The sequence below is a fragment of the Dreissena polymorpha genome, chromosome 3, assembly GCF_020536995.1.
Source record: "Dreissena polymorpha isolate Duluth1 chromosome 3, UMN_Dpol_1.0, whole genome shotgun sequence".
In the NCBI taxonomy this organism is placed as follows: Eukaryota; Metazoa; Mollusca; class Bivalvia; order Myida; family Dreissenidae; genus Dreissena; species Dreissena polymorpha.
Window position 1 is genome coordinate 91,687,228 of NC_068357.1, and position 22,341 is coordinate 91,709,568.

General features: G+C 34.6%; 3 long non-coding RNA genes across 3 annotated transcripts; all 3 read right to left on the reverse strand.

Annotated features, from left to right (window-relative positions):
* Positions 1 to 1,056: 1,056 nt before the first annotated feature.
* LOC127875302 (uncharacterized) lies at positions 1,057 to 2,544 on the reverse strand. The gene is made up of 3 exons (XR_008047349.1): positions 2,468 to 2,544; positions 2,092 to 2,230; positions 1,057 to 1,370 (listed from the first exon to the last, which is right to left on the reverse strand). It is a non-coding gene; the product is annotated as an uncharacterized LOC127875302 (long non-coding RNA).
* Positions 2,545 to 17,739: 15,195 nt separating this feature from the next.
* Positions 17,740 to 19,584, reverse strand: LOC127875301 (uncharacterized). The gene is made up of 3 exons (XR_008047348.1): positions 19,004 to 19,584; positions 18,609 to 18,653; positions 17,740 to 18,393 (listed from the first exon to the last, which is right to left on the reverse strand). It is a non-coding gene; the product is annotated as an uncharacterized LOC127875301 (long non-coding RNA).
* Positions 19,585 to 19,597: 13 nt separating this feature from the next.
* Positions 19,598 to 21,218, reverse strand: LOC127875300 (uncharacterized). The gene is made up of 4 exons (XR_008047347.1): positions 20,897 to 21,218; positions 20,690 to 20,739; positions 19,958 to 20,023; positions 19,598 to 19,682 (listed from the first exon to the last, which is right to left on the reverse strand). It is a non-coding gene; the product is annotated as an uncharacterized LOC127875300 (long non-coding RNA).
* Positions 21,219 to 22,341: the final 1,123 nt, after the last annotated feature.

A 22,341-nucleotide genomic window follows, 5' to 3' on the forward strand; every position in this document is an offset into this window, starting at 1 on the left:
TGTACAAATTAATAACAGGTTAAACTGCATGTACTGCAGTGTTGAAAAAACACTGTTTATTCCCAAAATGATGTCTTATTCCAACTTCACATAACAGTGTGTTCCTAGAATAATGAAGAAAAACTGGAATCTCAAATTGTGTCATATATTATTGTTTCTAATATCTGCATCAGCAGTAACCCTTCTGAAAATGAAATGTGCTTTTTACCAAAATGCACTTAAAAAATTGCATTTTATCTGCACTTGTTTAAGCGAATCGTCTGCATTTTCTAAAGAGTACACTTTATTGCATTAATTAATTAGAATCAAAAAGACAAATGAAGCTTTTTTTCATGTTGTTAAAATGCAGAAGTGTTTTTTTCTTTTTTTTATTATAAATAATCAACTTTTTCTTAGACAGTGGAGTTTTAAGTACATCTTTTTAATTTATAAAATGTTTAAAGTTTATCTTTTCTAGGTTAGGACATATTTTTACTTAAGAAACAAAATGACTCATTCTTTAAAGCATTATTAGGTGTTTGCTAAAATTTAAATTAGTAACAAAGTATTTTTTCCATTGGGGCCATACAATCAAAATGTTCACCATAAAAATGCTGACAACTTCAAACATCATTCTTTTTAAGTACAAATGTAAGCACTTCTTCTGCGTTCTCTGTATTGCAATCCACTTTCTAATTTAAAGTGTATTTAATTACATGTTGAACAAAAAGATTGTGAAGTAAGAAGCTAAAGTGACATTATTCAAGAAGCTTCTTCACTTAAAGATTCACTAACACAACATCCAGTTTAAACAGTTTTCACAACTTTATTCGCAACAACAGTAAATATTTGTGGTGGTTATAGCAATGACCCAAAGAAATATTATTTATATGATTGAAAAAAAAATCTGACTACATATGTGAATGATTATTTCAATATCTGTGGAAAATATAGGGATATGGAGTAGCTGTACACACAATTTAAGTGGAACATTTTTAGTACAATAGGGGCATTATTAAGCTAAATGCAGGTCAGAGATAAGCAACTTGGTCAGTGACCTCACAATGACATAATGACCCTGAATACCTAAGTGCTTTTAATAAAAATATGTTATAGAAACAGTGATATAAGGATGTTGCATGTTTACCATAATTTTATACACAGCTTATCATTCAAGGTATAGTCGAGCTAAAATTAAATATATATTTTACATTTAAGTTCAAATAAAAAAGTACATATTTTTTTCTTCAAGAGTTCCTGCTGTGTTCAACTGCATGTTTGTAATTTAACGTATTCAGTATTATGGGTATGAGAGTCCCATCCACTGCTCCCAGGCCTTGTGGCAGAATCCAACCTTCATGCAAGTTTGTTGTTGTACACGGGCTGGAAACCTATGGAATGTATCATGTGTTTAAAATTAACAGTACATGATAAAGCGTTTATATACATGATTTGATTAACTCTGTTTAAATTTTCATTTATTTACTGTGCTCACGTTTTCATCATCTATTGATTTTTATTCACATATAGTTTATGTATCAAATAAAAAACAACAAAGAGGAATAAAAAAAAGATGAAAAGTAAATAAATTATGATTGTACCATCCCTGTAAAATGAAAAATAATTTTAACTTTAATTATTTGACCCAATATCTATATAAGATTTTATCACATGCTATACCCTGTTACACATGTGTAATATACTTTTTAAGCGTTTTCATTGGCTTAGTTTTCGTTTATTGACCAATCGCATTTTGTTAATTCACCGAAATGACGTTGCAACGTCAAATGATGCCACGAAATGTAAACAACATTTGGGATTTATCATTATGTTTGCGTAAATATTTATTTAATTTGCTCATTTAAAAGCATGTGATAAAAAAGATCTCACACTGGTTGTCATATCATACATGTACCATATTTTATTAAACTCGTCTAGGAAATTCATTATTAATTACAAAATTCCTTAACTCGTTTAATAAAATATGGTATGATATGACAACTCGTGCCAGATCCTATATGTAAGACATGATGTATTTAAATAAATAACATTTTTTCTACAACACTTTAAAATCATGATTGAGTAATTGATTATAGAAATAAAGAAATTTACCGATCATATGTTTGCTGATTGAACTCGTGAAGGCATGTCAAATAACGAAAGATGATCTGCTGATTCCATGAAGATCTGCCAGCTTGGAATAGATGTTTCCTTTGGCCAAAAATCTTTAACTGATGTCAGTGATGAGTACCTGTTGGTGTAGTACAATATGAAAAAGTGAATAATACTTCTAATGTAATGAAAATACTATAATATGTTACTGTTGTATTAAATAAACATAATATAAAGAAAATGAATAGATTGTAACGAGTTGTATAGCGTTGATAACAAACATTAACCAATAAAAAACAAGGCTCCATTGAGTACTTATCCGAACAAAAAAAACTTCCGAAATCACATGCAAATTGCAATGGAGATAAAAGCTTACAGCAAAATTAATCATTGCACAATAATTCGAGCGGCGGAAAGCGCATATACTTAAACTGCTGTTGAACAATATAATTGAATCACACACATAATAACACATAGGGTTTTCACGTATGATAAATTGAATTTTATTTTGTTGTTGAATCTAATTATGGCGTCGTTGTCGCCTATGGTCTCGTTGTGCTTTGACGACTGTTGAAGTCGTTTTCATCTATGTACAAAAATTTCTCTTGTTGCATTTTCACTTGATACTTTTTTACATTTTAGGCCACGACTTTTTTTTTTATTGGTTTACAAAAATTATTTTGAAAATGGTCCATCGGGCGGTCGAAAAAAAAAAAAAAAAAAAAAACATCATTGGAAAAAAAAGTTAATGCTAATAACATCAGAACAAAGACAACATATCTTTTATAACCTTAACACAGAGACAAAAAATCAAATTATGCAATGAAACACATCTATATCTTCAAATGAAATGAGTCCTAACAGCACCTTATGTAACATCAGGCAATTTTAAACACTCCATTACATGACATGCGTTCTTCTCCCATTAAAACGAAAAACTGCACTTCATTTCCATAATTGGATGCGCACCATTACGCAATGCGATGCCCGTTGCATAAATCTTATATAAGATAAACTACTCATACACAAATTACCCGGTATGTGTTTGCTCTTACTCGACTTATGAGATCGTACATGAAAAAAAAAATCGAGGTAGATCGATCCATGCGTCGTCGCGGTAATGTTTGTCAAAGTTGTTGTTGTCATGAAAACTCGTTGATTTACAACGCAAAACGTCTTATTTGAACTGACGCGAATTAATTTAATCATATTTGTCAACTTCGCTTTTGCTTTATTTTGATAATTTAATCCAAAGTTTAATGTTAGCAAGTGTTTTTTTTACTGGAATTGTAAACAAGGAGTCAGTTAAAGTCTTCCGAAAATGTGCAGTCTGTGTGAATTGACAGTTTGACGTCATCAAAGGAAAGCCGCTTTCTGTCGGAAGCAATAAAGCGACAAATTTCGCGCCGAAAAAATTGGCTTCCTTTGTCTAGCAATCAACATGCCGAACCAATCGTGTGTTTGTTTCTCAATTGCAATCCTCCAATTTAATAAAAGCACGTGCATAGCTCCGCCTTCCAATCTTTTGCAGAGAACGGAGGCGGAGTTTAACGGTTAATTGAGCTAGTGTTTTACACAAGTTGAGTTCCGATTTGCCGAAATTACTCGGCCCTAAGCATTGAAACGACAAATACATTTATCAATGATTTTCCGAGATATACCGATTTGTTCCGATTTCCAAACTTTCTGTACAGTTCCTATAAACTATGGCGGACGTGTTTACAAAATTCCTAAACACATATATCGTCAATAATGGCAGTGTTTTATTGGATTATTTATACTTATTATCAAATACTATCGGGTTTGTTTAATATAATTAACATGTTAAACAATATAGTTGCGTCACAGACACGGAAATAAATTTTGATGGGGTCGACATTTGACTGACGCTGATTTTCTTATTGTCTGTAATTTTTACCCGAAATAAATTTTGAGAAGTGCCCATAAAAGGACTGGTACATAATGTGTCACATTGAAAAATATCCCGATCTCTGCAATATATGTGAACCAATCGTTGATTGTACTTACTTGATTTTATTCGCAACCGTACTCAAACCGGATCGTTTTTTTTCTCATTTCGCTCATTTTGAAGTGCGGTCGGGAATAAAATATTTAAAAAAAAGACGATTTTCCGATGTTTTTTTTTTTCCATTTTCCAAAAATTAGGGTCGGCGGTTTTGTAAACCAAGAAATATAAAAGTCGTGGCCTTATGTCATTTACATCTAAAGTCTGTTTGTTTCCATGATGAATTTGCCAAACGAATTGAACAGTTCTTCTTTTGCATGTAAAGTAATGTCCGGTATCTCTCCAACTAAAGTTGCCAGTGTAATATCAGAACATGATATATTATTTCTATGTAATATTTCTTCAGTTCTGTATTGAAGACTTGATCTTTCTTGTGAGTATTTTGAACAGTCAAATATGAAGTGTTTTATAGTTTCTGGTGTTCTACATGCTTCACACTCCACATCTTCGCTGTTTGTAATCTTGAACCAGTGAGCCTTTAAGCGAGTATGTCCACTTAGTAATTGGTTCACTACATTGAATATTTTTCTATTTTTTTCTCCAACGCAAGCTCTGGAACCCGGCTTTGGGATGCACTCTTGGATTTTTGTTGTTTTTTCTGAATTCAGATATTGAACTTCCCATTTTTGTATTGATTTTATTTTCATTAAATTTATTACTTCTTTTGCATCTTTCTTTTCATAACACTGATTGTCTGTTTTTGAAGTCATAATTTCTGTTGCTGCTAGTTTAGCTTGTTGATCTGCTAATTCATTGCCTTGAATATTTTTATGGCCTGGTATCCAGTGTACTTCAACAGTATTACCTCGTGCTTCAATGTTTTTTAGTTTTAGTTTGATATTTAGTATAATTTCAATGTTTCTTGTTGGAATTTCACATGCAAAAGCCGTTGTTATTGCTGCCTGGCAATCTGTGAAGATAATTATTTTCCTGTTTGTAATGTCCTGTAAATCATCCACAAAGTTTAATCCTATTTCAATTCCCACTAATTCCCCCGTGTAGTTGTTTGATATTTTTGCAACACCTTGCTTTAAAAGTATTGGGCTACACATATACCCATTTAAATATATAACTGCCCTGGCTCCTGTCGGTCCTGGATTTCCAATTGTAGATCCATCCGTGAATATTATGATTTCATTATTTGAGCACCTATTCAAGATTTCATTTACATTTTCCATTTGATGATCTTTGTTTAGTTTGAAGTTCTCAGTGTACACTTTTTGATTTGTTCTTGAAAGTCCCATGTATTCTTTTTTGTATTCAAACTCTTTTTCAATACATTCGAATTGCACATTTACTTTGTGTTCTATGAATCTACTCATTAGTATGGAATAAAGGGTAGGTTTGTTACAGTGTTGTTCTGGATTTGCAAGCCATCTATTAAAATCTTGTTTCAGAGTGTCATTTTCTTCTCTTTTTGCTGCAATTCTGACCATCTCTTCTGCCTGTCTTAACTTTAAATGTATATTTATTGGAATGGTATTAGTAAGTATCTCCATTGTTTCTGTGCTGGTACTACTTATACATCCACTGGCTTTAAGCATTGCACTTCTTTGTACTGTACCAAATTGTTGTGTTGCTTTGTCTGTAGCTGTGGCTAAAACTGAAGCACCATAATCCATAATTGGAAGAACTAAGGATTTATACAGCTTCATGTAGGTTGATTGACAACATCCATGTTTGAAGTCTACAAATTTATCCAGACTGTGTAAGGCATTAAATCCTTTAGTAGTTTTTTCTTCAATATGGGTTTCAAAGTTTAGTAAACTATCCAATGTAATTCCTAGAATTCTTTTGTTTTTTACTATTTTTAGTTCATTCGAGTTGAACTTAGGTTTGTCCATGGATTGAAGCTCCTTTCCTACCAATAAAACTGTTGTTTTTTCTGGGGCTATGCTCATATTCCATTTTGTGCACCATTGGTTAATTTTGTCCAACTCTGTATTTGTAGATTGTATGGCCTTGTTGATGTCTGTATCGCTGTTGTAGAGACAAGCATCGTCTGCAAATTCTATGTGCTGGCACAGCACATTTGTCATACAGTCGCTTGTATACAGGTTGCAGAGAGTGGGACTAAGAACTGACCCTTGTGGGATGCCTATTTTTGATGTCATTACTGGTGATTTAAAATCATTGATCTTTAAGTAATATTTTCTATCTGACATGAACTCTTTTAAATAAATCCACAGTCTTCCTCTTATGTTGTTTTCTTTAGCTTTTTTCAACAGACCCTCCCTCCAAACTCTTTCAAAGCATGACTCAAAATCCATTGTCACTAATACGGTATTTTCAGATTTTCCCAAGTTTTCTTGTATGTTGTTCACCATTTTAAGAACTGCCTGTGTACATGACCTATTTTTTCTGTATGCATATTGAGTATTAGAAAACACATTTTCAGATTCTAGCTTCCATGTAAGCCTTAGTTTGATGATTTTTTCCATGAGCTTTCCAACCACACTACCTAAGGTAATAGGTCTATATGATTTGGCTTCATTGTAGTTGTCCTTGTTTGGTTTGGGCAGCATAACTTTGGGGTCTAATTTAAAACCGTCTGGCAGTTTACCTTGTTCCCAACATCTCTGAAATAGAAACTGAAGTCCCAAGCACATCTGTTCTCCTCCCTTAGTTATCATTGTACCCAAAATTTGTTCTTCTGGACTTGGAGCACTTAGTTTATTCATACCCTTGATTACCTCTTCTACTTCTTTTATTGTTATATCACTTTCCTCAACTTCTTTTGGTGTTTGTGTTAATTTTTGCCTTTCTGTTTCTTCTATTTGTATGATATCTTGTTTCACTTTTTCATACCATTCTGGTAAATGATCTTTAACTGCCAACTTTTCTTGACCATAGAGAATTTTCATCTCTTTGTAGATATCTTCATCATCTACTGCCAAAGAATTATCATTTCTTAGTATTGGTTGAATCACTGGTTTATTGTAATTATTTCTTGTTTTGTTTATAAGAGACCAAAATTTGTTAGGCTTTTTTGGATCTAATTCTTTTGATAAATTTTCTAAGTACATCTGTCTCGATTTTTCAACAGACTGTACAAACTGTTCTCTACATTGATTAAGTTTCATTTGATTACTGGGATCTGATCTTTTCTCAAAGTTCCTTTTGCACTTTTTGAATTTCTTTCTTAACTCTGTCAGTTCCTTTGTCCAGTACCCTTTGCTATGTTTACAAATCATTTTTTTTCCCAATATTTCTTCTGCACCATTTGTTATGGTTTCCACTAAAGAGTTGTAAATGATGTTCACGTCTTTTTCTGTTGTGTGTTTTTCAATCCACTGTTGAATATTTTCATTGCACCAATGTTTCCATTTTAACCAATCAGTGTTCTTAAGGTCCCATCTTGTCTCTGCTTTCCAGCTTTCCTTCTCCCCCAATTGAAACACTATAAGTTTATGGTCTGAGTTAAGGTAGGCCTCTTCTTGAACTTCCAATTTTTGATCTTGTCAACTAATGTGTTAGAAATAATAGTTAAATCTATAATGTGGTCCTTTCTGGTGCATGTTGCATTATTTGTCACTGTTAGTTCTTTTCCTTGTAAGTATTCATGTAACAGGCATCCTAGTTTATTATTGTTCTTGTCTTGCCAATATTTGTGATGTGCATTAAAGTCCCCTAGTAGCATCAAAGGTTTACCATTCCTTTCAATATGTTCTATTGTACTGAACAGTTTTTTCATCATTTCACCATTATCTGGTGGAATGTATATTGATCCTATTATAAAACTGTGATTTTCTGCGTAGATTTCGCACCAAACTGCCTCAATGTCACATGACCTTAAATCTTTTCTTTCAAAAACTTTGAAACTTTTGTCAATCATGAGTCCCACACCACCTCCTTGATTAAATCATGAGTCCCACACCACGTCCTTGATTTAATCATGAGTCCCACACCACCTCCTTGATTAAATCATGAGTCCCACACCACCTCCTTGATTAAATCATGAGTCCCACACCACCTCCTTGTCATGAGTCCCACACCACCTCCTTGATTAAATCTTCTTTCATGAGTAAACCAGTGCCATTTTCTTTTTATATTTTCTTTTATTTCTTTACCTGTAAGCCAAATTTCTGATAACGCACAAATTTTAATTGATTCTGATTTCATAATTCCTTCAATAAAACTAAATGAGGTGTTTATTGACCGAACATTTGCTTGAGCTATTTTCATGTTGTAAATCAGATATCTTTTTGTAAATGTAACCAATAATAAAAATTATAATAGAAAATAAAAGATTTACACACACACAAGAAAAAAAAAAAATAAATAAAATAAATAATAATAATAATAAAAATAAATAAATAAAATAAAAATAAAATATATAAAAATAAAATACTAATAAATGACTTTACTGATCTAATGTCTGTTTATAAGTTTTTGTCTCCAGCTAAGGTATACTGGGCACTCTTTGTGACTGGCTGGGTGGTTTTCTGAGCAGTTAGCACACTTTTTCTTTTTGATGTTGCACCTCCCCTCGTGAGATTCTGCGCACTGTTCACAGATTGTATTATTTGTGCAATTTCTTGATATATGTCCGTATTGCTGGCAATTGAAACACCTAGTAGGTATATTCTTCTTTGTTCTGTAGGCGTGTATTTGTATTTCTTTGTTTGATATGCTGATTTTTGTCTGGAAAAGTTTTTGTAAATCAGTCTGTGAATTGCAATACACAATAACGACTGGTAATGCTTTGTTTGTGTCTCTATACCTTAGTCGTCTGTATTTGGCTTGTACTGAAGTTAATTTTTCAACTTGCAATGCTATATCCTCTTCTAGTGCTGTTGTTGGTACGTTTTTGAAAACACAAATTGGTTTTGGCTCAATATTATGAGCTTTGAGTTGTGATTTATCTGTGTTGAATGCCGGACCGTTGAATGCCCCTTCAGGCCAGTCTGTAATAAGTTTCTGTTTATCTTCTTCGTGTTCTACATGCACACTGATACCGCCTCTTGTTAACGGATATGCTAATTTAACATTTACTTGCTTGTATTTTTTAATTTCTTTTTTGATGTTACTGCTGTCCATAAAATCTGAAGCACGAGATATTCCGTCAATTATTACAATTTTATCCTTTATCTGAATTATTTGTTCAGATTCCTCTGCTTTTGTTTGAGGCTTTTTAGATGAATTAATTTTCTTTTGTTTGTGGTCTTAGGAGACTCGATATCTGTTATTCTAATAATATCTGGTTCCGGTATCTTTTCAGTTTGTGTACTAATTGATATTGTTGTTTTGGCTGCTGATTGTATCTCAGTGTTTTCATTCAGTTCCAACCAAGGAGTTTTCAAATATGCAGAGAGCACACGGAAACAATATTTTATGTTTATCTATTTTCTGCAGGTCTTCTATTCTTAGGAAAGAGCATTCAAGATGCCACCACAAATTGCAAATATCACACTGTATCCAAGGTTTTTTGGTGAACCTTTTTATTTGTTCAGGGGGTTCAGTCTTTTTGCATGCACAACAGATTGTTTGATTTTCGGATGAACTGTTTGTAGTTTGGGATGTTTTACTTTTTAATTCAGTCAATTCTGAAGGTTTTCGCTTTCGCTTTCCAGCCATTTGTATGCTTTATTTTGTCATTGTTAAATAAGTATTTTGTAAGCAATAAATATGGATAAAGATTACCTTACTGCAACTTCTCTTCTCTGATTATAAACTGTCTTTTTACTGCGTGTAAGTACCTGTTATCGAACAGCACCTATTATCGGACGTTTTGTTTTGATTCTGAATGCACATGTGCAAAAGTGCGCATGACGTCACATTGATAAACAAATGGTCGCACATAAAGTGCATGACCTACTTGCCTACTTAGCTTGAAACAAATGCGCCGAAAACAGGTTAAAAAATGTATTTATTGTTATTTACACTTTTTTATGTGTTTTTTTGCTATTACTTTTTGAATGCATTTATCAAAACGTGCATTTACACACCAAAAGCATATTTCTGTTTGCAATTTTGATTGCAGCAGACGCAGATTTTTTCGCCGAGTCCGGGTCACGTGATAGTGACTTTTTATATGCTTGAGTAGTATTTATGAAGTGTCGGGTAATAGGTCATGTTTACATCGGCCGCCATTTTGTTTTGTCTGCTAGAGGTGACATTAACCAGGGAATCATTGTTATGAATTCTTGAAGGATATTTGCTGGCAAACTTTACAGATAAGTTATTAAATGATTAAACTGTTAGTCATTTGTTAAAACAAAATGTTTTTGTCATTTTAAGTGTTCCAATTTTAACATATTTTAAGGTAATTTCTTATGTGTTCGATAACTGGTTCGTCCACCATAAGTAATATTTACGGGAACGTCTCTTTTCCATTGTCTCAAATATCTCTTTTCCATTGTCTGCAAAAAGGCAGTAAAACACCAAATTACGCAACATTTTTTTTTATTCAGCAAAATAGTTCAACGCTAAACAGTTTGTGCATGATGTTCAAAAGATTTAAGTTACATTTAAAAGCGAATACGTTTGTTCGTAATATGTTCGGTACCGACGGACTAATACATTTAAAACAAATAGTCTATTTTTTTTAGTTCTTTCCTTCTAGATGTCTAGCCACGGCGTGAGAAAATAATATTTTAAATTGCATTCGTTAGCTCACCTCATCCTTTACCACTAAAGATTATTATAAAATCGAATTATTGTTCTTAACTATAAATAGTCTATAGTCTTTACTAAAAGTCGAATATGGCCACAGTAAATAACACTGAAAATCGCACCATCGTTCATTTCTGAAAGTCGACTATGGCCACAGTAAATGACTCTTAAAATGACACCATCGTTCATTACTGCAAGTCGACTATGGCCACAGTAAATGACTCTTAAAATGACACCACCGTTCATAACTGGAAGTCGACTATGGCCACAGTAAATGACTCTTAAAATGATACCATCGTTCATTACTGCAAGTCGACTATGGCCACAGTAAATGACTCTTAAAATGACACCACCGTCCATTACTGGTAGTCGACTATGGCCACAGTAAATGACTCTTGAATTGCCACAACTGCTCATTACTGCAAGTCGACTATGGCCACAGTAAATGACTCTTAAAATGACACCATCGTTCATTACTGCAAGTCGACTATGGCCACAGTAAATGACTCTTAAAATGAAACCACTGTTCATTACTGCAAGTCGACTATGGCCACAGTAAATGACTCTTAAAATGGAACCATCGTTCATTACTAAAAGTCGACTATGGCCACAGTAAATGACTCTTAAAATGACACCATCGTTCATTACTAAAAGTCGACTATGGTCACAGTAAATGACTCTTAAAATGACACCATCGTTCATTACTATAAGTCGACTATGGCCACAGTATATGACTCTTAAAATGACACCCATCGTTCATTACTACAAGTCGACTATGGCCACAGTATATGACTCTTAAAAAAAGACCAACGTTCATTACTGCAAGTCGACTATGGCCACAGTAAATGACTCTTAAAATGATACCATCGTCCATTACTGCAAGTCGACTATGGCCACAGTAAATGACTCTTAAAATGTCACCACTGCTCATTACTGCAAGTCGACTATGGCCATAGTAAATGACTCTTAAAATGACACCATCGTTCATTACTTCAATTCGACTATGGCCACAGTAAATGACTCTTAAAATGACACCACCGTTCATAACTGGAAGTCGACTATGGCCACAGTAAATGACTCTTCAAATGACACCACTGTTCATTACTGCAAGTCGACTATGGCCACAGTAAATGACTCTTAAAATGGAACCATCGTTCATTACTAAAAGTCGACTATGGCCACAGTAAATGACTCTTAAAATGACACTATCGTTCATTACTAAAAGTCGACTATGGTCACAGTAAATGACTCTTAAAATGACACCATCGTTCATTACTATAAGTCGACTATGGCCACAGTATATGACTCTTAAAATGACACCCATCGTTCATTACTACAAGTCGACTATGGCCACAGTAAATGACTCTTAAATGACGCCATCGTTCATTACTGAAAGTCGACTTTGGCCACAGTAAATGACTCTTAAAATAACACCATCGTTCAATACTAAATATCGACTATGGCCACAGTAAATGACTCTTAAAATAACACCATCGTTCATTACTGAAAGTCGACTATGGCCACAGTAAATGACTCTTAAAATGACACCATAGTTCATTACTGCAAGTCGACTATGGCCACAGTAAATGACTCTTAAAATGATACCATCGTTCATTACTGCAAGTCGACTATGGCCACAGTAAATGACTCTTAAAATAACACCATCGTTCATTACTAAAGGTCGACTATGGCCACAGTAAATGACTCTTAAAATGACACCATCGTTCATTACTGAAAGTCGACTATGGCCAGAGTAAATGACTCTAAAAATAACACCATCGTTTATTACTGAAAGTCGACTATGGCCACAGTAAATGACTCTTAAAATGACACCATCGTTCATTACTGCAAGTCGACTATGGCCACAGTAAATGACTCTTAAAATGACACCATCGTTCATTACTTCCAGTCGACTATGGTCACAGTAAATGACTCTTAAAATGACACCACCGTCCATTACTGGTAGTCGACTATGGCCACAGTAAATGACTCTTGAATTGCCACAACTGCTCATTACTGCAAGTCGACTATGGCCACAGTAAATGACTCTTAAAATGACACCATCGTTCATTACTGCAAGTCGACTATGGCCACAGTAAATGACTCTTAAAATGAAACCACCGTTCATTACTGGAAGTCGACTATGGCCACAGTAAATGACTTTTAAAATTTCACCACTGTTCATTACTGCAAGTCGACTATGGCCACAGTAAATGACTTTTAAAATTTCACCACTATTCATTACTGCAAGTCGACTATGGCCACAGTAAATGACTCTTAAAATGACACCATCGTTCATTACTGCAATTCGACTATGGCGACAGTAAATGACCCTTAAAATGACACCATCGTTCATTACTACAAGTCGACAATGGCCACAGTAAATGACTCTTAAAATGTCACCATTGTTCATTACTAAAAGTCGACTATGGCTACAGTAAATAACTCTTAAAATGGAACCATCGTTCATTACTGCAAGTCGACTATGGCAACAGATAATGACTCTTAAAATGACACCATCGTTCATTACTGGAGGTCAACTATGGCCACAGTAAATGACTATTAAAATAACACCATCGTTTATTTCTAAAGGTTGACTATGGCCACAGTAAATGACTCTTAAAATGACACCATCGTTCATTACTAAAAGTCGACTATGGCCACGGTAAATGACTCTTATAATAACACCATCGTTCATTACTGAAAGTCGACTATGGTCACAGTAAATGACTCTTAAAATAAGACCATCGTTCATTACTGCAAGTCGACTATGGCCAAAGAAAATGACTCTTAAAATGACACCATCGTTCATTACTATAATTCGACTATGGCCAGTGTAAATGACTCTTAAAATGACACCACCGTTCACTACTGGCAGTCGACTATGGCCACAGTAAATGATTATTAAAATGTCACCACTGCTCATTACTGCAAGTCGACTATGGCCACAGTAAATGACTCTTAAAATGACACCATCGTTCATTACTGCAAGTCGACTATGGCCACAGTAAATGACTCTTAAAATGACACCATCGTTCATTACTTCAATTCGACTATGGCCAAAGTAAATGACTCTTAAAATGACACCACCGTTCATTACTGGCAGTCGACTATGGCCACAGTAAATGACTCTTAAAATGTCACTACTGCTCATTACTGCAAGTCGACTATGGCCACAGCAAATGACTCTTAAAATGACACCATCGTTCATTACTGCAAGTCGACTATGGCCACAGTAAATGACTCTTAAAATGACACCATCGTTCATTACTGAAAGTTGACTATGGCCACAGTAAATGACACTTAAAATGACACCATTGTTCATTACTGGAAGTCGACTATGGCCACAGTATATGACTCTTAAAATAAGACCATCGTTCATTACTGCAAGTCGACTATGGCCCCAGTAAATGACTCTTAAAATGACACCATCGTCCATTACTGCAAGTCGACTATGGCCACAGTAAATGACTCTTAAAATAACACCATCGTTCATTACTGCAAGTCGACTATGGCCACAGTAAATGACTCTTAAAATGACACCATCGTTCATTACTAAAGGTCGACTATGGCCACAGTAAATGACTCTTAAAATGACACCATCGTTCATTACTGCAAGTCGACTATGGCCACAGTAAATGACTTTTAAAATAACACCATCGTTCATTACTGAAAGTCGACTATGGCCACAGTAAATGACTCTTAAAATAACACCATCGTTCATTACTGAAAGTCGGCTATGGCCACAGTAAATGACTCTTAAAATGACACCATCGTTTTTCTACTGAAAGTCGACTATGGCCACAGTAAAAGAATCTTAAAATGGAACCATCGTTCATTACTGCAAGTCGACTATGGCAACAGATAATGACTCTTAAAATGATACCATCGTTCATTACTGGAGGTCAACTATGGCCACAGTAAATGACTTTTAAAATAACACCATCGTTCTTTACTCAAAGTCGACTATGGCCACAGTAAATGACTATTAAAATGACACCATCGTTCATTACTAAAAGTCGACTGTGGCCACAGTAAATGACTCTTAAAATGACACCCATCGTTTATTATTACAAGTCGACTATGGCCACAGAAAATGCCTCCTAAAATGACGCCATCGTTCATTACTGAAAGTCGACTATGGCCACAGTAAAAGACTCATAAAATGACACCATCCTTCATTACTAAATGTCGACTATGGCCACAGTAAATGACTCTTAAAATGACACCATCGTTCGTTACTGAAAGTCGACTATGGCCACAGTAAATGACACTTAAAATGACACCATCGTTCATTACTGAAAGTCGACTATGGCCACAGTATATGACTCTTAAAATAAGACCATCGTTCATTACTGCAAGTCGACTATGGCCACAGTAAATGACTCTTAAAATAAGACCAACGTTCATTACTAAAAGTCGACTATGGCAACGGTAAATGACTCTTAAAATGACATCCATCGTTTATTATTACAAGTCGACTATAGCCACAGTAAATGACTCTTAAAATGACGCCATCATTCATTACTGAAAGTCGACTATGGCCGCAGTAAATGACTCTTAAAATGACACCATCCTTCATTAATAAATGTCGACTATGGCCACAGTAAAGGACTCTTAAAATGACACCATTGTTTAATACTAAAAGTCGACTATGACCACAGTAAATGACTCTTAAAATAACACCATCGTTCATTACTGAATGTCGACTATGGCCACAGTAAATGACTCTTAAAATGACAACATTGTTCATTACTGCAAGTCGACTATGACCACAGTAAATGACTTTTAAAATAACACCATCGTTCATTACTAAAGGTCGACTATGGCCACAGTAAAAGACTCTTAAAATGACACCCTTTTTCCATACTAAAAGTCGACCATGGCCACAGTAAATGACTCTTAAAATGACACCATCGTTCATTACTGCAAGTCGACTATGGCCACAGTAAATGACTCTTAAAATTACACCATCATTTTTTACTGAAAGTCGACTATGGCCACAGTAAATGACTCTTAAAATGACACCATCGTTCATTACTGCAAGTCGACTATGGCCACAGTAAATGACTCTTGAACTGACACCATCGTTCATTACTGCTATTCGACTATGGCAACAGTAAATGACTCTCAAAATAACACCATCGTTCATTACTAAAAGTTGACCATGGCCACAGTAAATGACTCTTAAAATGACACCATCGTTCATTACTGGAAGTCGACTATGGCCACAGTAAATGAATCTTAAAATTACACCATCGTTCATTACTGCAAGTCGACTATGGCCACAGTAAAAGACTCTTAAAATGACACCATCGTTCATTACTGCAAGTCGACTATGGCCACAGTAAATGACTCTTGAAATGACACCATCGTTCATTACTGCTATTCGACTATGGCCACAGTAAATGACTCTCAAAATAACACCATCGTTCATTACTAAAAGTTGACTATGGCCACAGTAAATGACTCTTAAAATGACACCATCGTTCATTACTGGAAGTCGACTATGGCCACAGTAAATGAATCTTAAAATTACACCATCGTTCATTACTGCAAGTCGACTATGGCTACAGTAAAAGACTCTTAAAATGACACCATCGTTCATTACTGCAAGTCGACTATGGCCACAGTAAATGACTCTTAAAATGACACCATCGTTCATTACTTCCAGTCGACTATGGCCACAGTAAATGACTCTTAAAATAACACCATCGTTCATTACTGAAATTCGACTATGGCCACAGTAAATTACTCTCAAAATAAGACCATCGTTCCTTACTGCAAGTCGACTATGGCCACAGTAAATGACTCTTCAAATGACACCCATCGTTCATTACTGCTATTCGACTATGGTCACAGTAAATGAATCTTAAAATGACACCACCGTTCATTACTAAAAGTTGACTATGGCCACAGTAAATGACTCTTAAAATGACACCATCGTTCATTACTGGAAGTCGACTATGGCCACAGTAAATGAATCTTAAAATTACACCATCGTTCATTACTGCAAGTCGACTATGGCCACAGTAAATGACTCTTAAAATGACACCATCGTTCATTACTGAAAGTCGACTATGGCCACAGTAAATAACCCCAATTATCTATGTTTAAGCATTAATACGAAAATGTGAATGAGATTTTGTATAAAGACAAAGGCGCTCTTATGCCATTATAAGCATTAATACAAAATTGTGAACGAGTTTTAGGCAAACCACATAGGCGCTCTTATCCGCAATATAGCCATTAATACGGAAATATGAACGAGATTTAGTCAATATACATAGGCGCTCTTTTCCCTTGATAAGCATTAATACGGAAATATGAACGGCATTTTGTTAAAACAAATAGTCTCTTTTATCATCCATATAGGCAATAAATACGGAAATTAGAACGAGATTTAATGAAAAGACAAACGCGCTCTTATCCCATTATAAGCATTTATTCAAAAGACATAGTCGCTCTTATTCGCCATATAGCCATAAATACTGAAATATGAACGAGATTTAGTCAAAAGACATAGGCGCTCTTATCAACCATATAGCCATATATATAATACAATGTAAGAGTACTATATTTTACACTTGTATGTATAATGAATATTCCTGATTCACGTATGAGTTTGAGCGCTCATTAACCTGTTTAACCTGCCCAGTAGTTAACATTGACCGTTCCAAAGCGGTGACACCGGCTTTATTGTACTCTTTTTGTATTTTGTTTCGTTTTGTGCCGTTCTGTTTTGGCAATTCATCACCTGCCATGAATAAAGGACCACGTACGTATGTATAATACAGGGTAAGATCTTGGATCCCAAAAGGTACATGGTGCTGCTAGAAAGAAGCACGGGGGCGATTCGGAACAGAAACTGACATATTCATATAATATCCAGGTATTTTATTAATCAAATATAAACATATTGTCATTAAGAAACAAATTACCTATGGAAAAACGTATGATTGTGTCACTATACACACGAACATACGTTTGCAAATGTTTTGCTAAGATTTGCAGTAGATTTACGCTTGTTGCAAGAAAGATATTTATTTTTGCATGCATTTATTATTGCATGTAGAATACGCATTTAATCCGAATGCACCAACTCTTGTAAGTAGACAAAATGACACCTCCATTATGATGGCTTTTTACCCCTCTAAGACAGTGAAGGAATATTATTTTGGCGATGTCCGGAGGTGTTTATCAATAATTATTTATTAAATTTCATTAAACTTAATATGAATGTGTTCAATCATACTGCGGTGCACGCGTTATTAATTTATTGCCCCTTAATAGATTGAAATTCAGGAAGGTTGTACGTCCGGAGCTATTTCACAGTACCTATTTCACGAAACTTAAAACAAATATACATCATCATTCGCCGATATTGTTTCTGTGTGGTTCTCCGTCCTTCCACTTTCAATGTCCGGAGCTGTGTGACAGTAACTATTGCATGAAAGTATATAAAACTTAAATGTCATCATACTGCAGTGGTGCACACTTAAGTTCTGTCCGGATCGATAACTCAACAGTTAACAGTAAACCGGTGTCTGTAATGCAACGATCCCACTTTTGTCCTTACACATCTTCCGACCGTTCGGTGTTGTCAGCCATGTTGAACTTTTCTGCAGGATGTTAGCGTCTTTGTGTCCACCAGGCTTTACCTTTGAAATAGATTGCAACAAAATCCAATCTGGTACGACATATTGACTAGGATTCTCACACAGTTTTTGAGTACCATGAAAGTTGTGACATAAGCTACAAGAAAACTTGCTTTTTAACATGAATATACATCTACTATCCAGAAAAATTTCTTACATGAAATTTCATGAGCACCTACAATTTCATCTGTAAAATTTATGTTCCGTGTTTTACTTACGTCTATCCGCTAGGGCGCTTGACCAATATTCTTTTATGCTCGAGCCTGCATTAAAAACCCCAAAATATTTGTGAAAATGAACTAAGAACATATCAAGTTACATAACAAGTCAAACTTTTAAAGTGTCAAAGGCTACGAAGACTCTTATAAGTAATCGTTTTATTTCGATGATACGATAAACTTTTACTAATCATAAATTGCCTGTGACTAGTAATTGTATTAATGGCTTGGTTATGCTAAAACACGTTACAGATATCTCTTTAAACCATTTTGTAAAACGTAAATCCGAATGAAATTTCTATGACATTTATACGAAAAGAAAAACCTAATATGACTGCCATATTTTTTTTTACAAAACTGATCATTGTAGTATTAATGATATGGACAATACATACGGTGAGTTGTTGCCAGGCTATATGCTGTGAAAATACTTTTGGCCACCGTTCGTTGCAAAGCCTCTGTGGCCTCTTTATAACTACATCCAGTCGCGTGCAGTTTTATGATTTGAAACAAACGATTATGAGAATATTTAACAAATTTTACATACATGTACTGTGAAATATTTTCTGTACGAATATGTAGTTTACTTTGACACCAAAGAAGAAAATAATTATTGTATGACATTCGAAACCGATATACTTTTTTCAATTAATTATATAACTTTAAATTTTTGCCTTTACTATTTATATTGTTCGGACTCGCCTTTAAAAAAACCGCGTAAAAAATAAAACGGGATTCTATGTCTATTGACAGTCTAACAGGCATGTTATATGGAGATATTGTACATTTTAAGAATTTGTTCTTCCCATTAACATTTAAAATATTTACATTTGACGAATTAAATTTACACAAACACAGCGCAAGTTTATACTTTCGTGAATAAAATGTGGTTGTGCACAAAATGAACAAAATGTTACGCACTCTTATAAATAAAATCATGTTTTGAAAACGTATATATTATTTTAAGATAATACTTGTTACAAAAAATAATCAAAGACCATACTCTCTACCTCTTGCATGATCACTGAACACGCTTCCTTGACGAGGACGGATTCTGTATACGATGAAACTAGTCTGTAATTTAATATAGAAATGGTATTGGTTTTTATTTTTATAAGTTTAAGTTTAGTTTTTAACAAATGTTGATGGCAGTCTCGATCGAGCACGACCTTAGATGTATATCTTTCCACATATTAATTTTTAACCTTTACAAAATCGGTCATATGCAATATTATGTTTATTTTTCACTTTCTAAATCCAGTGTAAACGGCCCAATGATTATGTTATGGCTGACTGGAATAGTTCATGAAAAAAATCAATACTCAATAAAAAAATATAATACGAAATACCTTTTGTTCTTCTTGTAAGCTGATTTCAGCTTTTCGTTAGCTACGAGCTTTACCAAAGGGTGGTTCCTGTAAATGTCGTCATTATTGACAGTTTAAGTAAGCAATCAATTTCCCATGTTTTGTGAAATTTGTATGAAATCAAAGAAAGGGAAAGTTTTACATTGTGTATGGTACCGTTTGTCAGGAGAAATTGTGAATAAGCGAATAACACATATTTTTTCTTTACAATCGAACCTCGACTTTTATCGTTGATTGATTCAAAATATTTCGGCTCTTATCCTAAATATAAAGTGGTTATATAAATAAGGGAACACAGATAGCTTTCAATATAATTGGTATTTTGAATGCCAAGCGCTTATGCAATATACAGTTGCCATTGCTAGGCATTGTACTGTACTAAGTGCAAGTTCGTAATGCAACCGGATCATTGCGATACTTTGGTCTTTACGAATTTCTCATATAGAGTTTATCTATTTCGTTCGGAGCTCATAGAATTCGAAGTAGCTCTTGACTTTGGGCAAGTAACAGACGCATCAAGACCAATTCCACAACACCGTCACACATAGGTTTTGGTGGCAAGACCGAGTTCGAATACTACGCCGTTTACAAAGCTTTTCTGCTGTTAAAGTCAGTTTTTGTAAGCATTAACGCACATTTTGAATAAGCTTAGTATATCAGTGCATTGAATTTAATTGCAGAAAAGCTACCTTATTTATAACAATTACAACTTACCCGTTTTCTGAAAAGGTATCTTGGATGTTTTTCTCCACGACAGTCAGTGCCTGAATTACATGAGGAAAAAACTGATAAAAAAGAACCAAATGATTATAGCATGTACACTGTTTCAAGAGTATGACAATACGTTAATGAAATTGTGCATTATTATTTGAATATGATAATCAATAGGCATGCAACGGAGAGTAATGTATGAATTAATACCTCTAACGTGAAAACGCAAAATCCATATCCGATGGAACTTTTTGGTGCCGCGTCTACGTTTGTAATAAATTTGCAATGGTTAAGCAACCACAAAACGTCACTGAAATATATATAAAAAAAGATCGGAATGAAATGGCGATAGAACTTCGACCAAATTCCTATGAACTTATGTGATCCAATGAAGAGTAAAATATATATGACTTTCTTTTACATTATTGTAACCACTAGAACATGTAGAAATCCTATGAAACCATTGCTCACCTGTCTTCCACCGTCGATGTGACAATGGAAAATCACGTTTTGTATGCCACAGGGACCTAGATAGCATTTAATGTTGCCATAGTCGACTTGCAGTAATGAACAGTGGTGACATTTTAAGAGTCATTTACTGTGGCCATAGTCGACTTGCAGTAATGAACAGTGGTGACATTTTAAGAGTCATTTACTGTGGCCATAGTCGACTTCAAGTAATAAAAAGGGTGTCATTTTAAAAGTCATTTACTGTGGCCATAGTCGACTTGTAGTAATGAACGATGGTGTCATTTCAAGAGTCATTTACTGTGGTCATAGTCGACTTTCAGTAACGAACGATGGTGTCATTTTAAGAGTCATTTACTGTGGCCATAGTCGAATTGCAGTAATGAACGGTGGTGTCATTTTAAGAGTCATCAACTGTGGCCATAGTCGAATTGCAGTAATGAACGATGGTGTCATTTTAAGAGTCATTTACTGTGGCCATAGTCGACTTGCAGTAATGAACAGTGGTGACATTTTAAGAGTCATTTACTGTGGCCATAGTCGACTTTCAGTAATGAACGATAGTGTTATTTTAAGAGTCATTTATTGTGGCCATAGTCGACTTTTAGTAATGAACGATGGTGTCATTTTAAGGGTCATTTACTGTTGCCATAGTCTACTTTTAGTAATAAACGACGGTGTTATTTTAAGAGTCATTTACTGTGGCCATAGTCGAATTGCAGTAATGAACAGTGGTGACATTTTAAGAGTCATTTACTGTGGCAATTGTCGACTTGCAGTAATGAATTATGGTGTCATTTCACGAGTCATTTACTGTGGCCATAGTCGACTTGTAGTAATGAACGATGGTGTCATTTCAAGAGTCATTTACTGTGGTCATAGTCGACTTTCAGTAACGAACGATGGTGTCAATTTAGAGTCATTTACTGTGGCCATAATCGAATTGCAGTAATGAACAGTGGTGACATTTTAAGAGTCATTTACTGTGGCCATAGTCGAATTCCAGTAATGAACGGTGGTGTCATTTTAAGAGTCATTTACTGTGGATTCGAATTGTAGTAATGAACGATGGTGTCATTTAAAGAGTAATTTACTGTGGCCATAGTCGACTTGCAGTAAGGAACAATGGTCTTATTTTGAGAGTAATTTACTGTGGCCATAGTCGAATTTCAGTAATGAACGATGGT